The 17,250-nt window shown below is 47.4% G+C and overlaps 1 protein-coding gene across 1 annotated transcript in view; it reads left to right on the forward strand.

The window, feature by feature from the left end:
- The first annotated feature begins 895 nt into the window (after positions 1-895).
- Positions 896-17,250, forward strand: part of FER1L5 (fer-1 like family member 5) — a 103,462-nt gene continuing 87,107 nt past the window's right edge. Inside the window, exons 1-2 of the mRNA XM_077930949.1 lie at positions 896-1,573; positions 4,184-4,266. The gene's annotated coding sequence lies outside the window, so the exon portion shown is untranslated. The remainder of the gene's footprint in view (positions 1,574-4,183; positions 4,267-17,250) is intronic.

A 17,250-nucleotide genomic window follows, 5' to 3' on the forward strand; every position in this document is an offset into this window, starting at 1 on the left:
CAGCTTCCAAGACTCCAGACACATCCAAGTAAGGCAATGACACACGATGTCTCAAATGGTGTTCTTGGAAGATGCTTAGCCAAAAGTTTGCAGGTTCTAGCAGGGGAGCGCAACTATCGCATACCCTTGACCGAAGAAGGGTACCCTCCTTCGATCTGGGATGGTCGTCTTCTTCAACCGAGCGCGCCGCTTGGGGAGGGACGCGCATGGAGCGCTGAGGGATGCAGCAGAATCCACCCCTTAATGCATTTGTCAATGAAATCCTAGCCCCTGATTTTAGAGTGATTACTCCCACAGCCACATCACATATTGGTGATAGTTTGGCCTGCCCTGTTGCATAGTTACCTTTTGACGTCCGTTTCCCATTTATTCTGTCATCTGGTCATTGCCCTCAGAGAAAGCACTTTCCCACAGGATCCTGGACTTGCCGTTTCCCTGAGCAGTCCCTCTCCAGTCGCCATCAGCAGCTTCATCCTCAAAATGCTTTCTTTGCCTTTCCAGCAAGTTTTCAACTTACCTTTCTCTCTCTCTCCGTCCAAAGCAACCTGAGCCAACATGAAATTAGAAGGCTTGTTTTTCTCCTCTCCCTGTCTTCTTTCTTTTTTTTCCACATGCACATTTTTAGCTTCAGTAACAAAACAAAAAAAAACTTTCTTGTCAGGAAATGACTTCTCTAGTTGCCTCGTGAAAGAAATGCCTTCTATTTTCCCTGCTCATTTTTACTCTGCTTGAAGTAGACCTCGTATCCATGTGCTCCTTCTTTTCATCCAAAGACTAGTTTGAAAGGTAAATCAAACTTGAGCTCCCCCTTCATATTCCTTCATTTATCTTCCTTTTCTATTGGCTTTTCCCATTAAGTATTTTTCATTTTCTGGATTCTCTTTAACATCTCCATCTTGGTATTCTTCTGAGTTTGTCCGTTTGAAGGGTGCCTTCGTGTGCCCGGCAGTTCCTTCTCTTGGGGTGTGAAAAGCAATCCACAGTTCCTAGTTTCTCCCCAGCCCCACCACACCAATTCCATGGAAAGAGTTTTTTGATTCTTGGTTTGCTTGTTTGTTTGTAAAAGACGTCCACCGTGACTTCTGTGACTCTGCAGGAAGAGGTGGCTTCATCTGAGTGTTGTGTGACTTCATGGGTCTGGCAGCTCCTTCTGTTGCATTGCGATCTACAGTCACTAGCTTGTCCCCAGCCGCCTTCCACCAATCCTCCAGAAAAGAGTGTCTTGTTTTTTGGAAGAGCGTTCATTTCATTTGAGTGTTGCAGGATCTCTGGAGAGAACTGGGAAGAGAAAACCAGAAAGGAAAATGGGAAAAACGGGAGACCAATAAAAAAAACACATTGCTTGAATAAAAAGAAACCAACGGGGTGGTGGAACGTGAATTTACCTCAAGCAGCACTGTCCTGATGCTGGTGAGTCTCACTGCAGGGTTTTTCTTGATGTATCAAGAGCTCTTCCTCACATTGCATCTTCTTTCTCGTCAACTGAACAGATCTGCTTCAGATACAGTGAGCTATGCAAATCCAGAAGAAAAGAGAAGCTGGAAGAAAAGAAGAAGTGTTCTCCTACCTGCAGGTGAGCTTCATTGTGGTGACACCGAATAGGGCCTCTTCTGACGACTCGGTCACCGCCACCTGAAAGAGTCTTAGCACAAAAAGTTGCAGAAGGAACACAATACAAATTTTCTTCCCAACCAAGCAAGGGATACTCACCTAGATGTCCTTCAGGCAGAATGTCTCCATCTATATCGCTGCTATCATTGGGATGTAGCGTTTTGGCTTGACTTGGGAGGTATCGGAGCCTGTCACCGCCTCTTCAAATTCAAGAGGACTTTCTAGTTACCATGTGGGTCCCTCCCGAAGCTGCGCGCTCGGTGGAAGAGGCCGACCATCCCAGATCGAAGGAGTGTACCCTTCTTCAGTCAAGGGTATACGAGAGCTGTGCTGCCCTGCTCGAAGCTGCAAACCCCTGAAGGTCCATTTGTAGGAGAACGTAGGGTAGTCCAGCTTCCAAGACTCCAGACACATCCAAGTAAGGCAATGACGCACTATGTCTCAAATGGTGTTCTTGGAAGATGCTTAGCCAAAGGTTTGCAGGTTCTAGCAGGGGAGCGCAACTATCGCATACCCTTGACCGAAGAAGGGTACCCTCCTTCGATCTGGGATGGTTGTACTCTTCCACCGAGCGCGCCGCTTGGGGAGGGACGCACATGGAGCGCTGAGGGATGCAGCAGAATCCATCCCTTAATGCATTTGTCAATGAAATCCTAGGCCCTATTTTAGAGTGATGACTCCCACAGCCACATCACATATTGGTGATGGCCTGCCCTGTTGCATGGTTACCTTTTGACGTCCGTTTCCCATTTATTCTGTCATCTGGTCATTGCTGCGGGAAGAAAGGCCAGGCCTTTCAATACAGCACTAACCTCCTAGCATTCGTTCTACCTCCACTGGAATCCTCCACTTGCAGGACGCATTGGAGACACATCTTCCAGAGTTGAAGGCTCCATTTTAAGATGAGCATATGCAGAAGAATCGTTTATGGTAACAGGGCGCAAAGGGGCTTGCCACAAGCCGTCGCCACCTCTGAAAAGTATTGAATAGTTACCTTCCTTCAACTGCAACGCTGATTTCCGGCTGCAAAGTTACTGGCAAAGGAAGCTGACTGCTAGATCGGGTTTTAAAATGGGTATTTCAAACCTATTACCTTCAGTGCTGGAGGATCCAGGGTTTTTTGCAGAGAGTCAACGCTTTGTGTTGCCTGAACTATGTAGCAAAAAAAGAAGATCAAATCCCCAAACCTTGGGTATTACTGCCAGAGAGCCACGTCACGCATGAGGGGTAATTTTGCCTGGCCTGTTCCATAGTTACCTTTGGAGCTCCCTTTCCCATCTCTTCTCGTAATCTTGCAGGTTCTGCTGGAAAGGCTTAGTGGAGTTGATCTTCTAGTCTGCTTCCTCATTTGATCCTCACAACAACCCTGTGAGGTAGGTTAGGCTGAGAGATAGAGAGCTGCTTCATGGCAGAGGGAGGATTTGAACTCTAGTCTCCCAGGTCCTAATCCACCCCTCTAGCCGCTCTCAGCAACTTCCCTCAGAGAAAGCACTTTCCCACAGGATCCTGGACTTGCCGTGTCCCTGAGCAGTCCCTCTCCAGTCGCCACCACAGCTTCATCCTCAAAATGCTTTCTTTGCCTTTCCAGCAAGTTTTCAACTTACCTTTCTCTCTCTCCGTCCAAGGCAACCTGAGCCAACAAGAAAATAGAAGGCGTGGTTTTGTCCTCTCCCTGTCTTCTTTCTTTTTTCTCCACATGCACATTTCTAGCTTCAGCAACAAAAAACCCCAACTTTCTTGCCAGGAAATGACTTCTCTAGTTGCCTCGTGAAAGAAATGCCTTCTATTTTCCCTGCTCATTTTCCCTCTGCTTGAAGTAGACCTCGTATCCATGTGCTCCTTCTTTTCATCCAAAGACTAGTTTGAAAGGTAAATCAAACTTGAGCTCCCCCTTCGTAGTCCTTCATTTATCTTCCTTTTCTATTGGCTTTTCCCATGAAGTATTTTTCATTTTCTGGATTCTCTTGAACATCTCCATCTTGGTATTCTTCTGAGTTTGTCCGTTTGAAGGGTGCCTTCGTGTGCCCGGCAGTTCCTTCTCTTGGGGTGTGAAAAGCAATCCACAGTTCCTAGTTTCTCCCCAGCCCCACCACACCAATTCCATGGAAAGAGTTTTTTGATTCTTGGTTTGCTTGTTTGTTTGTAAAAGACGTCCACTATGACTTCTGTGACTCTACAGGAAGAGGTGGCTTCATCTGAGTTTTCTGTGACATAATGGGTCTGGCAGCTCCTTCTGTTGTGTTGCGATCTAGAGTCACTAGCTTGTCCCCAGCCGCCTTCCACCAATCCTCCAGAAAGGAGTGTCTTGTTTTTTGGAAGAGCGTTCATTTCATTTGAGCGTTGCAGGATCTCTGGAGAAAACTGGGAAGAGAAAACCAGAAAGGAAAATGGGAAAAACGGGAGACCAATGCAAAAAAACATTGCCTGAATAAAAAGAAACCAACGGGGTGGTGGAACGTGAATTTACCTCAAGCAGCACTGTCCTGATGCTGGTGAGTCTCACTGCAGGGTTTTTCTTGATGTATCAAGAGCTCTTCCTCACATTGCATCTTCTTTCTCGTCAACTGAACAGATCTGCTTCAGATACAGTGAGCTCTGCAAATCCGCAAGAAAAGAGAAGCTGGAAGAAAAGAAGAAGTGTTCTCCTACCTGCAGGTGAGCTTCATTGTGGTGACACCAAATAGGGCCTCTTCTGATGACTCGGTCACCGCCACCTGAAAGAGTCTTAGCACAAAAAGTTGCAGAAGGAACACAATGCAAATTTTCTTCCCAACCAAGCAAGGGATACTCACCTAGATGTCCTTCAGGCAGAATGTCTCCATCTATATCGCTGCTATCATTGGGATGTCATTTTAAGATGAGCATATACAGAAGAATCCTTTATGGTAACATGGCTTGACTTGGGAGGTATTGGAGCCTGTCACCGCCTCTTCAAATTCAAGAGGACTTTCTAGTTACCATGTGTGTCCCTCCCAAAGCTGCGTGCTCGGTGGAAGAGGACGACCATCCCAGATCGAAGGAGTGTACCCTTCTTCAGTCAAGGGTATACGAGAGCTGTGCTGCCCTGCTCGAAGCTGCAAACCCCTGAAGGTCCATTTGTAGGAGAACGTAGGGTAGTCCAGCTTCCAAGACTCCAGACACATCCAAGTAAGGCAATGACACACGATGTCTCAAATGGTGTTCTTGGAAGATGCTTAGCCAAAAGTTTGCAGGTTCTAGCCGGGGAGCGCAACTATCGCATACCCTTGACCGAAGAAGGGTACCCTCCTTCGATCTGGGATGGTTGTCCTCTTCCACCGAGCGCGCCGCTTGGGGAGGGACACACATGGAGCGCTGAGGGATGCAGCAGAATCCATCCCTTAATACATTTGTCAATGAAATCCTAGGCCCTGATTTTAGAATGATTACTCCCACAGCCACATCACATATTGGTGATAGTTTGGCCTGCCCTGTTGCATAGTTACCTTTTGACGTCCGTTTGCCATTTATTCTGTCATCTGGTCATTGCTGCTGGAAGAAAGGCCAGGCCTTTCAGTACAGCTCTAACCTCCTAGCTTTCGTTCTACCTCCACTGGAATCCTCCACTTGCAGGACGCATTGGAGACACATCTTCCAGAGTTGAAGGCTCCATTTTAAGATGAGCATATACAGAAGAATCGTTTATGGTAACAGGGCGCAAAGGGGCTTGCCACAAGCCGTCACCACCTCTGAAAAGTATTGAATAGTTACCTTCCTTCAACTGCAACGCTAGTTTCCGGCTGCAAAGTTACTGGCAAAGGAAGCTGACTGCTAGATCGGGTTTTAAAATGGGTATTTCAAACCTATTACCTTCAGTGCTGGAGGATCCAGGGTTTTTTGCAGAGAGTCAACACTTTGTGTTGCCTGAACTATGTAGCAAAAAAAGAAGATCAAATCCCCAAACCTTGGGTATTACTGCCAGAGAGCCACGTCACGCATGAGGGGTAATTTTGCCTGGCCTGTTCCATAGTTACCTTTGGAGCTCCCTTTCCCATCTCTTCTCGTAATCTTGCAGGTTCTGCTGGAAAGGCTGAGTGGAGTTGATCTTCTAGTCTGCTTCCTCATTTGATCCTCACAGCAACCCTGTGAGGTAGGTTAGGCTGAGAGATAGAGAGCTGCTTCATGGCAGAGGGAGGATTTGAACTCTAGTCTCCCAGGTCCTAATCCACCCCTCTAGCCACTCTCAGCAACTTCCCTCAGAGAAAGAACTTTCCCACAGGATCCTGGACTTGCCGTGTCCCTGAGCAGTCCCTCTCCAGTCGCCATCAGCAGCTTCATCCTCAAAATGCTTTCTTTGCCTTTCCAGCAAGTTTTCAACTTCCCTTTCTCTCTCTCCGTCCAAGGCAACCTGAGCCAACAAGAAATTAGAAGGCGTGGTTTTGTCCTCTCCCTGTCTTCTTTCTTTTTTCTCCACATGCACATTTCTAGCTTCAGCAACCAAAAACCCCAACTTTCTTGCCAGGAAATGACTTCTCTAGTTGCCTTGTGAAAGAAATGCCTTCTATTTTCCCTGCTCATTTTCCCTTTGCTTGAAGGAGACCTCGTATCCATGTGCTCCTTCTTTTCCTCCAAAGACCAGTTTGAAAGGTAAATCAAACTTGAGCTCCCCCTTCATATTCCTTCATTTATCTTCCTTTTCTATTGGCTTTTCCCATTAAGTATTTTTCGTTTTCTGGATTCTCTTTAACATCTCCATCTTGGTATTCTTCTGAGTTTGTCCGTTTGAAGGGTGCCTTCGTGTGCCCGGCAGTTCCTTCTCTTGGGGTGTGAAAAGCAATCCACAGTTCCTAGTTTCTCCCCAGCCCCACCACACCAATTCCATGGAAAGAGTTTTTTGATTCTTGGTTTGCTTGTTTGTTTGTAAAAGACGTCCACCGCGACTTCTGTGACTCTGCAGGAAGAGGTGGCTTCATCTGAGTGTTGTGTGACATTGCCTGAATAAAAAGAAACCAACGGGGTGGTGGAACGTGAATTTACCTCAAGCAGCACTGTCCTGATGCTGGTGAGTCTCACTGCAGGGTTTTTCTTGATGTATCAAGAGCTCTTCCTCAAATTGAATCTTCTTTCTCGTCAACTGAACATATCTGCTTCAGATACAGTGAGCTCTGCAAATCCGGAAGAAAAGAGAAGCTGGAAGAAAAGAAGAAGCGTTCTCCTACCTGCAGGTGAGCTTCATTGTGGTGACACCGAATAGGGCCTCTTCTGACGACTCGGTCACCCCCACCTGAAAGAGTCTTAGCACAAAAAGTTGCAGAAGGAACACAATACAAATTTTCTTCCCAACCAAGCAAGGGATACTCACCTAGATGTCCTTCAGGCAGAATGTCTCCATCTATATCGCTGCTATCATTGTGATGTAGCGTTTTGGCTTGACTTGGGAGGTATCTGAGCCTGTCACCGCCTCTTCAAATTCAAGAGGACTTTCTAGTTGCCATGTGTGTCCCTCCCGAAGCTGCGCGCTCGGTGGAAGAGGACGACCATCCCAGATCGAAGGAGTGTACCCTTCTTCAGTCAAGGGTATACGAGAGCTGGGCTGCCCTGCTCGAAGCTGCAAACCCCTGAAGGTCCATTTGTAGGAGAACGTAGGGCAGTCCAGCTTCCAAGACTCCAGACACATCCAAGTAAGGCAATGACACACGATGTCTCAAATGGTGTTCTTGGAAGATGCTTAGCCAAAGGTTTGCAGGTTCTAGCAGGGGAGCGCAACTATCGCATACCCTTGACCGAAGAAGGGTACCCTCCTTCGATCTGGGATGGTCGTCCTCTTCCACCGAGTGCGCCGCTTGGGGAGGGATGCACATGGAGCGCTGAGGGATGCAGCAGAATCCACCCCTTGATGCATGTGTCAATGAAATCCTAGGCCCTGATTTTAGAGTGATTACTCCCACAGCCACATCACATATTGGTGATAGTTTGGCCTGCCCTGTTGCATAGTTACCTTTTGACGTCCGTTTCCCATTTATTCTGTCATCTGGTCATTGCCCTCAGAGAAAGCACTTTCCCACAGGATCCTGGACTTGCCGTGTCCCTGAGCAGTCCCTCTCCGGTCGCCATCAGCAGCTTCATCCTCAAAATGCTTTCTTTGCCTTTCCAGCAAGTTTTCAACTTGCCTTTCTCTCTCTCCGTACAAGGCAACCTGAGCCAACATGAAATTAGAAGGCGTGGTTTTGTCCTCTCCCTGTCTTCTTTCTTTTTTCTCCACATGCACATTTCTAGCTTCAGCAACCAAAAACCCCAACTTTCTTGCCAGGAAATGACTTCTCTAGTTGCCTTGTGAAAGAAATGCCTTCTATTTTCCCTGCTCATTTTCTCTCTGCTTGAAGTAGACCTCGTATCCATGTGCTCCTTCTTTTCATCCAAAGACTAGTTTGAAAGGTAAATCAAACTTGAGCTCCCCCTTCATATTCCTTCATTTATCTTCCTTTTCTATTGGCTTTTCCCATTAAGTATTTTTCGTTTTCTGGATTCTCTTGAACATCTCCATCTTGGTATTCTTCTGAGTTTGTCCGTTTGAAGGGTGCCTTCGTGTGCCCGGCAGTTCCTTCTCTTGGGGTGTGAAAAGCAATCCACAGTTCCTAGTTTCTCCCCAGCCCCACCACACCAATTCCATGGAAAGAGTTTTTTGATTCTTGGGTTGCTTGTTTATTTGTAAAAGACGTCCACCGTGGCTTCTGTGACTCTGCAGGAAGAGGTGGCTTCATCTGAGTGTTGTGTGACTTCATGGGTCTGGCAGCTCCTTCTGTTGCGTTGCGATCTAGAGTCACTAGCTTGTCCCCAGCCGCCTTCCACCAATCCTCCAGAAAAGAGTGTCTTGTTTTTTGGAAGAGCGTTCATTTCATTTGAGCGTTGCAGGATCTTTGGAGAGAACTGGGAAGAGAAAACCAGAAAGGAAAATGGGAAAAACGGGAGACCAATAAAAAAAAAACATTGCCTGAATAAAAAGAATCCAACGGGGTGGTGGAACGTGAATTTACCTCAAGCAGCACTGTCCTGATGCTGGTGAGTCTCACTGCAGGGTTTTTCTTGATGTATCAAGAGCTCTTCCTCACATTGCATCTTCTTTCTCGTCAACTGAACAGATCTGCTTCAGATACAGTGAGCTCTACGAATCCGGAAGAAAAGAGAAACTGGAAGAAAAGAAGAAGCGTTCTCCTACCTGCAGGTGAGCTTCATTGTGGTGACACCGAATAGGGCCTCTTCTGACGACTCGGTCACCGCCACCTGAAAGAGTCTTAGCACAAAAAGTTGCAGAAGGAACACAATACAAATTTTCTTCCCAACCAAGCAAGGGATACTCACCTAGATGTCCTTCAGGCAGAATGTCTCCATCTATATCGCTGCTATCATTGTGATGTAGCGTTTTGGCTTGACTTGGGAGGTATCGGAGCCTGTCACCGCCTCTTCAAATTCAAGAGGACTTTCTAGTTGCCATGTGTGTCCCTCCCGAAGCTGCGCGCTCGGTGGAAGAGGACGACCATCCCAGATCGAAGGAGTGTACCCTTCTTCAGTCAAGGGTATACGAGAGCTGGGCTGCCCTACTCGAAGCTGCAAACCCCTGAAGGTCCATTTGTAGGAGAACGTAGGGTAGTCCAGCTTCCAAGACTCCAGACACATCCAAGTAAGGCAATGATGCACTATGTCTCAAATGGTATTCTTGGAAGATGCTTAGCCAAAAGTTTGCAGGTTCCAGCAGGGGAGCGCAACTATTGCATACCCTTGACCGAAGAAGGGTACCCTCCTTCGATCTGGGATGGTTGTCCTCTTCCACCGAGCGCACCGCTTGGGGAGGGACGCACATGGAGCGCTGAGGGATGCAGCAGAATCCACCCCTTAATGCATTTGTCAATGAAATCCTAGGCCCTGATTTTAGAGTGATTACTCCCACAGCCACATCACATATTGGTGATAGTTTGGCCTGCCCTGTTGCATAGTTACCTTTTGACGTCCGTTTGCCATTTATTCTGTCATCTGGTCATTGCTGCTGGAAGAAAGGCCAGGCCTTTCAGTACAGCTCTAACCCCCTAGCTTTCGTTCTACCTCCACTGGAATCCTCCACTTGCAGGACGCATTGGAGACACATCTTCCAGAGTTGAAGGCTCCATTTTAAGATGAGCATATACAGAAGAATCCTTTATGGTAACAGGGCGCAAAGGGGCTTGCCACAAGCCGTCGCCACCTCTGAAAAGTATTGAATAGTTACCTTCCTTCAACTGCAACGCTAGTTTCCGGCTGCAAAGTTACTGGCAAAGGAAGCTGACTGCTAGATCGGGTTTTAAATTGGGTATTTCAAACCTATTACCTTCAGTGCTGGAGGATCCAGGGTTTTTTGCAGAGAGTCAACACTTTCTGTTGCCTGAACTATGTAGCAAAAAAAGAAGATCAAATCCCCAAACCTTGGGTATTACTGCCAGAGAGCCACGTCACGCATGAGGGGTAATTTTGCCTGGCCTGTTCCATAGTTACCTTTGGAGCTCCCTTTCCCATCTCTTCTCGTAATCTTGCAGGTTCTGCTGGAAAGGCGTAGTGGAGTTGATCTTCTAGTCTGCTTCCTCATTTGATCCTCACAACACCCCTGTGAGGTAGGTTAGGCTGAGAGATAGAGAGCTGCTTCATGGCAGAGGGAGGATTTGAACTCTAGTCTCCCAGGTCCTAATCCACCCCTCTAGCCACTCTCAGCAACTTCCCTCAGAGAAAGCACTTTCCCACAGGATCCTGGACTTGCCGTGTCCCTGAGCAGTCCCTCTCCAGTCGCCATCAGCAGCTTCATCATCAAAATGCTTTCTTTGCCTTTCCAGCAAGTTTTCAACTTACCTTTCTCTCTCTCCGTCCAAGGCAACCTGAGCCAACAAGAAATTAGAAGGCGTGGTTTTGTCCTCTCCTGTCTTCTTTCTTTTTTCTCCACATGCACATTTCTAGCTTCAGCAACCAAAAATCCCAACTTTCTTGCCAGGAAATGACTTCTCTAGTTGCCTTGTGAAAGAAATGCCTTCTATTTTCCCTGCTCATTTTCCCTCTGCTGGAAGTAGACCTCGTATCCATGTGCTCCTTCTTTTCATCCAAAGACTAGTTTGAAAGGTAAATCAAACTTGAGCTCCCCCTTCATATTCCTTCATTTATCTTCCCTTTCTATTGGCTTTTCCCATTAAGTATTTTTCGTTTTCTGGATTCTCTTGAACATCTCCATCTTGGTATTCTTCTGAGTTTGTCCGTTTGAAGGGTGCCTTCGTGTGCCCGGCAGTTCCTTCTCTTGGGGTGTGAAAAGCAATCCACAGTTCCTAGTTTCTCCCCAGCCCCACCACACCAATTCCATGGAAAGAGTTTTTTGATTCTTGGTTTGCTTGTTTGTTTGTAAAAGACGTCCACCGCGACTTCTGTGACTCTGCAGGAAGAGGTGGCTTCATCTGAGGGTTGTGTGACTTCATGTGGCTGGCAGCTCCTTCTGTTGCGTTGCAATCTAGAGTCACTAGCTTGTCCCCAGCCGCCTTCCACCAATCCTCCAGAAAAGAGTGTCTTGTTTTTTGGAAGAGCGTTCATTTCATTTGAGCGTTGCAGGATCTTTGGAGAGAACTGGAAAGAGAAAACCAGAAAGGAAAATGGGAAAAACGGGAGACCAATAAAAAAAACAAAACATTGCCTGAATAAAAAGAAACCAACGGGGTGGTGGAACGTGAATTTACCTCAAGCAGCACTGTCCTGATGCTGGTGAGTCTCACTGCAGGGTTTTTCTTGATGTATCAAGAGCTCTTCCTCACATTGAATCTTCTTTCTCGTCAACTGAACAGATCTGCTTCAGATACAGTGAGCTCTGCGAATCCGGAAGAAAAGAGAAGCTGGAAGAAAAGAAGAAGTGTTCTCCTACCTTCAGGTGAGCTTCATTGTGGTGACACCGAATAGGGCCTCTTCTGACGCCTCGGTCACCGCCACCTGAAAGAGGCTTAGCACAAAAAGTTGCAGAAGGAACACAATACAAATTTTCTTCCCAACCAAGCAAGGGATACTCACCTAGATGTCCTTCAGGCAGAATGTCTCCATCTATATCGCTGCTATCATTGTGATGAAGCGTTTTGGCTTGACTTGGGAGGTATCGGAGCCTGTCAACGCCTCTTCAAATTCAAGAGGACTTTCTAGTTGCCATGTGTGTCCCTCCCGAAGCTGCGCGCTCGGTGGAAGAGGACGACCATCCCAGATCGAAGGAGTGTACCCTTCTTCAGTCAAGGGTATACGAGAGCTGGGCTGCCCTGCTCGAAGCTGCAAACCCCTGAAGGTCCATTTGTAGGAGAACGTAGGGTAGTCCAGCTTCCAAGACTCCAGACACATCCAAGTAAGGCAATGATGCACTATGTCTCAAATGGTGTTCTTGGAAGATGCTTAGCCAAAGGTTTGCAGGTTCTAGCAGGGGAGCGCAACTATCGCATACCCTTGACCGAAGAAGGGTACCCTCCTTCGATCTGGGATGGTCGTCCTCTTCCACTGAGTGCGCCGCTTGGGGAGGGACGCACATGGAGCGCTGAGGGATGCAGCAGAATCCATCCCTTAATACATTTGTCAATGAAATCCTAGGCCCTGATTTTAGAGTGATTACTCCCACAGCCACATCACATATTGGTGATAGTTTGGCCTGCCCTGTTGCATAGTTACCTTTTGACGTCCGTTTGCCATTTATTCTGTCATCTGGTCATTGCTGCTGGAAGAAAGGCCAGGCCTTTCAGTACAGCTCTAACCTCCTAGCTTTCGTTCTACCTCCACTGGAATCCTCCACTTGCAGGACGCATAGGAGACACATCTTCCAGAGTTGAAGGCTCCATTTTAAGATGAGCATATACAGAAGAATCGTTTATGGTAACAGGGCGCAAAGGGGCTTGCCACAAGCCGTCGCCACCTCTGAAAAGTATTGAATAGTTACCTTCCTTCAACTGCAACGCTAGTTTCCGGCTGCAAAGTTACTGGCAAAGGAAGCTGACTGCTAGATCGGGTTTTAAATTGGGTATTTCAAACCTATTACCTTCAGTGCTGGAGGATCCAGGGTTTTTTGCAGAGAGTCAACACTTTCTGTTGCCTGAATTATGTAGAAAAAAAGAAGATCAAATCCCCAAACCTTGGGTATTACTGCCAGAGAGCCACGTCACGCATGAGGGGTAATTTTGCCTGGCCTGTTCCATAGTTACCTTTGGAGCTCCCTTTCCCATCTCTTCTCGTAATCTTCCAGGTTCTGCTGGAAAGGCGTAGAGGAGTTGATCTTCTAGTCTGCTTCCTCATTTGATCCTCACAACAACCCTGTGAGGTAGGTTAGGCTGAGAGATAGAGAGCTGCTTCATGGCAGAGGGAGGATTTGAACTCTAGTCTCCCAGGTCCTAATCCACCCCTCTAGCCACTCTCAGCAACTTCCCTCAGAGAAAGCATTTTCCCACAGGATCCTGGACTTGCCGTGTCCCTGAGCAGTCCCTCTCCAGTCGCCATCAGCAGCTTCATCCTCAAAATGCTTTCTTTGCCTTTCCAGCAAGTTTTCAACTTACCTTTCTCTCTCTCCGTCCAAGGCAACCTGAGCCAACAAGAAATTAGAAGGCGTGGTTTTGTCCTCTCCTGTCTTCTTTCTTTTTTCTCCACATGCACATTTCTAGCTTCAGAAACCAAAAATCCCAACTTTCTTGCCAGGAAATGACTTCTCTAGTTGCTTTGTGAAAGAAATGCCTTCTATTTTCCCTGCTCATTTTCCCTCTGCTTGAAGTAGACCTCGTATCCATGTGCTCCTTCTTTTCATCCAAAGACTAGTTTGAAAGGTAAATCAAACTTGAGCTCCCCCTTCATATTCCTTCATTTATCTTCCTTTTCTATTGGCTTTTCCCATGAAGTATTTTTCGTTTTCTGGATTCTCTTGAACATCTCCATCTTGGTATTCTTCTGAGTTTGTCCGTTTGAAGGGTGCCTTCGTGTGCCCGGCAGTTCCTTCTCTTGGGGTGTGAAAAGCAATCCACAGTTCCTAGTTTCTCCCCAGCCCCACCACACCAATTCCATGGAAAGAGTTTTTTGATTCTTGGTTTGCTTGTTTGTTTGTAAAAGACGTCCACCGCGACTTCTGTGACTCTGCAGGAAGAGGTGGCTTCATCTGAGTGTTGTGTGACTTCATGTGGCTGGCAGCTCCTTCTGTTGCGTTGCAATCTAGAGTCACTAGCTTGTCCCCAGCCGCCTTCCACCAATCCTCCAGAAAAGAGTGTCTTGTTTTTTGGAAGAGTGTTCATTTCATTTGAGCGTTGCAGGATCTCTGGAGAGAACTGGGAAGAGAAAACCAGAAAGGAAAATGGGAAAAACGGGAGAGCAATCCAAAAAAACATTGCCTGAATAAAAAGAAACCAACTGGGTGGTGGAACGTGAATTTACCTCAAGCAGCACTGTCCTGATGCTGGTGAGTCTCACTGCAGGGTTTTTCTTGATGTATCAAGAGCTCTTCCTCACATTGCATCTTCTTTCTCCTCAACTGAACAGATCTGCTTCAGATACAGTGAGCTCTGCAAATCCGGAAGAAAAGAGAAGCTGGAAGAAGAGAAGATGTGTTCTCCTACCTGCAGGTGAGCTTCATTGTGGTGACAGCGAATAGGGCCTCTTCTGATGACTCGGTCCCCGCCACCTGAAAGAGTCTTAGCAGAAAAAGTTGCAGAAGGAACACAATACAAATTTTCTTCCCAACCAAGCAAGGGATACTCACCTAGATGTCCTTCAGGCAGAATGTCTCCATCTATATCACTGCTATCATTGTGATGTAGCGTTTTGGCTTGACTTGGGAGGTATCGGAGCCTGTCACCGCCTCTTCAAATTCAAGAGGACTTTCTAGTTGCCATGTGTGTCCCTCCCGAAGCTGCGCGCTCGGTGGAAGAGGACGACCATCCCAGATCGAAGGAGTGTACCCTTCTTCAGTCAAGGGTATACGAGAGCTCGGCTGCCCTGCTCGAAGCTGCAAACCCCTGAAGGTCCATTTGTAGGAGAACGTAGGGTAGTCCAGCTTCCAAGACTCCAGACACATCCAAGTAAGGCAATGATGCACTATGTCTCAAATGGTGTTCTTGGAAGATGCTTAGCCAAAGGTTTGCAGGTTCTAGCAGGGGAGCGCAACTATCGCATACCCTTGACCGAAGAAGGGTACCCTCCTTCGATCTGGGATGGTCGTCCTCTTCCACCGAGCGTGCGGCTTGGGGAGGGACGCACATGGAGCGCTGGGGGATGCAGCAGAATCCACCCCTTGATGCATTTGTCAATGAAATCCTAGGCCCTGATTTTAGAGTGATTACTCCCACAGCCACATCACATATTGGTGATAGTTTGTCCTGCCCTGTTGCATAGTTACCTTTTGACGTCCGTTTCCCATTTATTCTGCCATCTGGTCATTGCTGCTGGAAGAAAGGCCAGGCCTTTCAGTGCAGCTCTATAACATCTTCCAGAGTTGAAGGCTCCATTTTAAGATGAGCATGTACAGAAGCATCCTTTATGGTAACAGGGCGCAAAGGGGCTTGCCACAAGCCGTCGCCACCTCTGAAAAGTATTGAATAGTTACCTTCCTTCAACTGCAACGCTAGTTTCCGGCTGCAAAGTTACTGGCAAAGGAAGCTGACTGCTAGATCGGGTTTTAAATTGGGTATTTCAAACCTATTACCTTCAGTGCTGGAGGATCCAGGGTTTTTTGCAGAGAGTCAACGCTTTGTGTTGCTTGAACTATGTAGCAAAAAAAGAAGATCAAATCCCCATACCTTGGGTATTACCGCCAGAGAGCCACGTCACGCATGAGGGGTAATTTTGCCTGGCCTGTTCCATAGTTACCTTTGGAGCTCCCTTTCCCATCTCTTCTCGTAATCTTGCAGGTTCTGCTGGAAAGGCTGAGTGGAGTTGATCTTCTAGTCTGCTTCCTCATTTGATCCTCACAACAACCCTGTGAGGTAGGTTAGGCTGAGAGATAGAGAGCTGCTTCATGGCAGAGGGAGGATTTGAACTCTAGTCTCCCAGGTCCTAATCCACCCCTCTAGCCACTCTCAGCAACTTCCCTCAGAGAAAGCACTTTCCCACAGGATCCTGGACTTGCCGTGTCCCTGAGCAGTCCCTCTCCAGTCGCCATCAGCCGCTTCATCCTCAAAATGCTTTCTTTGCTTTTCCAGCAAGTTTTCAACTTACCTTTCTCTCTCTCCGTCCAAGGCAACCTGAGCCAAAATGAAATTAGAAGGCGTGGTTTTGTCCTCTCCCTGTCTTCTTTCTTTTTTCTCCACATGCACATTTCTAGCTTCAGCAACAAAAAACCCCAACTTTCTTGTCAGGAAATGACTTTTCTAGTTGCCGCGTGAAAGAAATGCCTTCTATTTTCCCTGCTCATTTTTCCTCTACTTGAAGTAGACCTCGTATCCATGTGCTCCTTCTTTTCATCCAAAGACTAGTTTGAAAGCGAAATCGAGCTCCCCCTTCATATTCCTTCATTTATCTTCCTTTTCTATTGGCTTCTCCCATTAAGTATTTTTCGTTTTCTGGATTCTCTTGAACATCTCCATCTTGGTATTCTTCTGAGTTTGTCCGTTTGAAGGGACCCGGCAGTTCCTTCTCTTGGGGTGTGAAAAGCAATCCACAGTTCCTAGTTTCTCCCCAGCCCCACCACACCAATTCCATGGAAAGAGTTTTTTGATTCTTGGTTTGCTTGTTTGTTTGTAAAAGACGTCCACCGTGATGCTTAGCCAAAGGTTTGCAGGTTCTAGCAGGGGAGCACAACTACCGCATACCCTTGACTGCAGAAAGGTACCCTCCTTCAATCTGGGATGGTCGTCCTCTTCCACCGAGCGCGCCACTTTCGTACAGGCATATTCAGTCCACCACTTCCCCCCCCCCTTCTCCTGTCTCCAAAGGGGGGGTTTAGTTCTTTGCTGATGGAGATTTTAGTCTTTTTACAAAGGGGTTTCCAAGACTTCAGCTTGCAGGCTCATCGCCTTAATTTATTTACAAAAGTGGAGGCGGACTTCCTGTGTTGAACCTCCGCGTTTCGATGCCAAATTAAACGTTTAAAAATCCAATTCTCCCACTTCAGCTTTACTCACGGGTAATTACTTTAGAGTCCAATTGTCCACAGGAAAAAGTCAGTGCTCTCTGGCAACAGCTATGCGGCTTCGCTCCGTGGAAGAAGCAGACGATTCGAAGCACCACGCCGCTCACCCCACGTCGCTCCGGATCCCTGAAACCGGGTTTCCCCGCGAGTAGGGGAGACGCAAAAGGTGCCCACTGAATCCCACGTTCACAGGCTTCTCCCGCCTGTGACTTTTATGGGTCTCCGCCTTCGCCGTGGCGGTACAGACCCAAATTCCCACGGGGCAAGTTCCTCCCAGTCAGAGGAACACTGCCATTGCCGGAGGCACCAACCCGGAAGTCCTCTCTGCCCTTTAGCTCCTTCAGCTCTGACCAGTGAGCAGGCTAACACTAGTATTACAGCCAGGGACAGGCTCACTCACTGGAATGTGGCTTGCTCCTTCCGCCACCAGTCCGTCATAAGAACACATAAAAAAGTCCCTTGCGGCGTTAATACAGTGGGTGCAGGTGTCTTTATTTTCGTCATGGGGTCACTTCAGGGCTTTGATGAGAAACGTCAAAATTTACATACTTTCC

This window comes from Podarcis muralis, chromosome 7 (assembly GCF_964188315.1).
Source record: "Podarcis muralis chromosome 7, rPodMur119.hap1.1, whole genome shotgun sequence".
NCBI lineage: Eukaryota > Metazoa > Chordata > Lepidosauria > Squamata > Lacertidae > Podarcis > Podarcis muralis.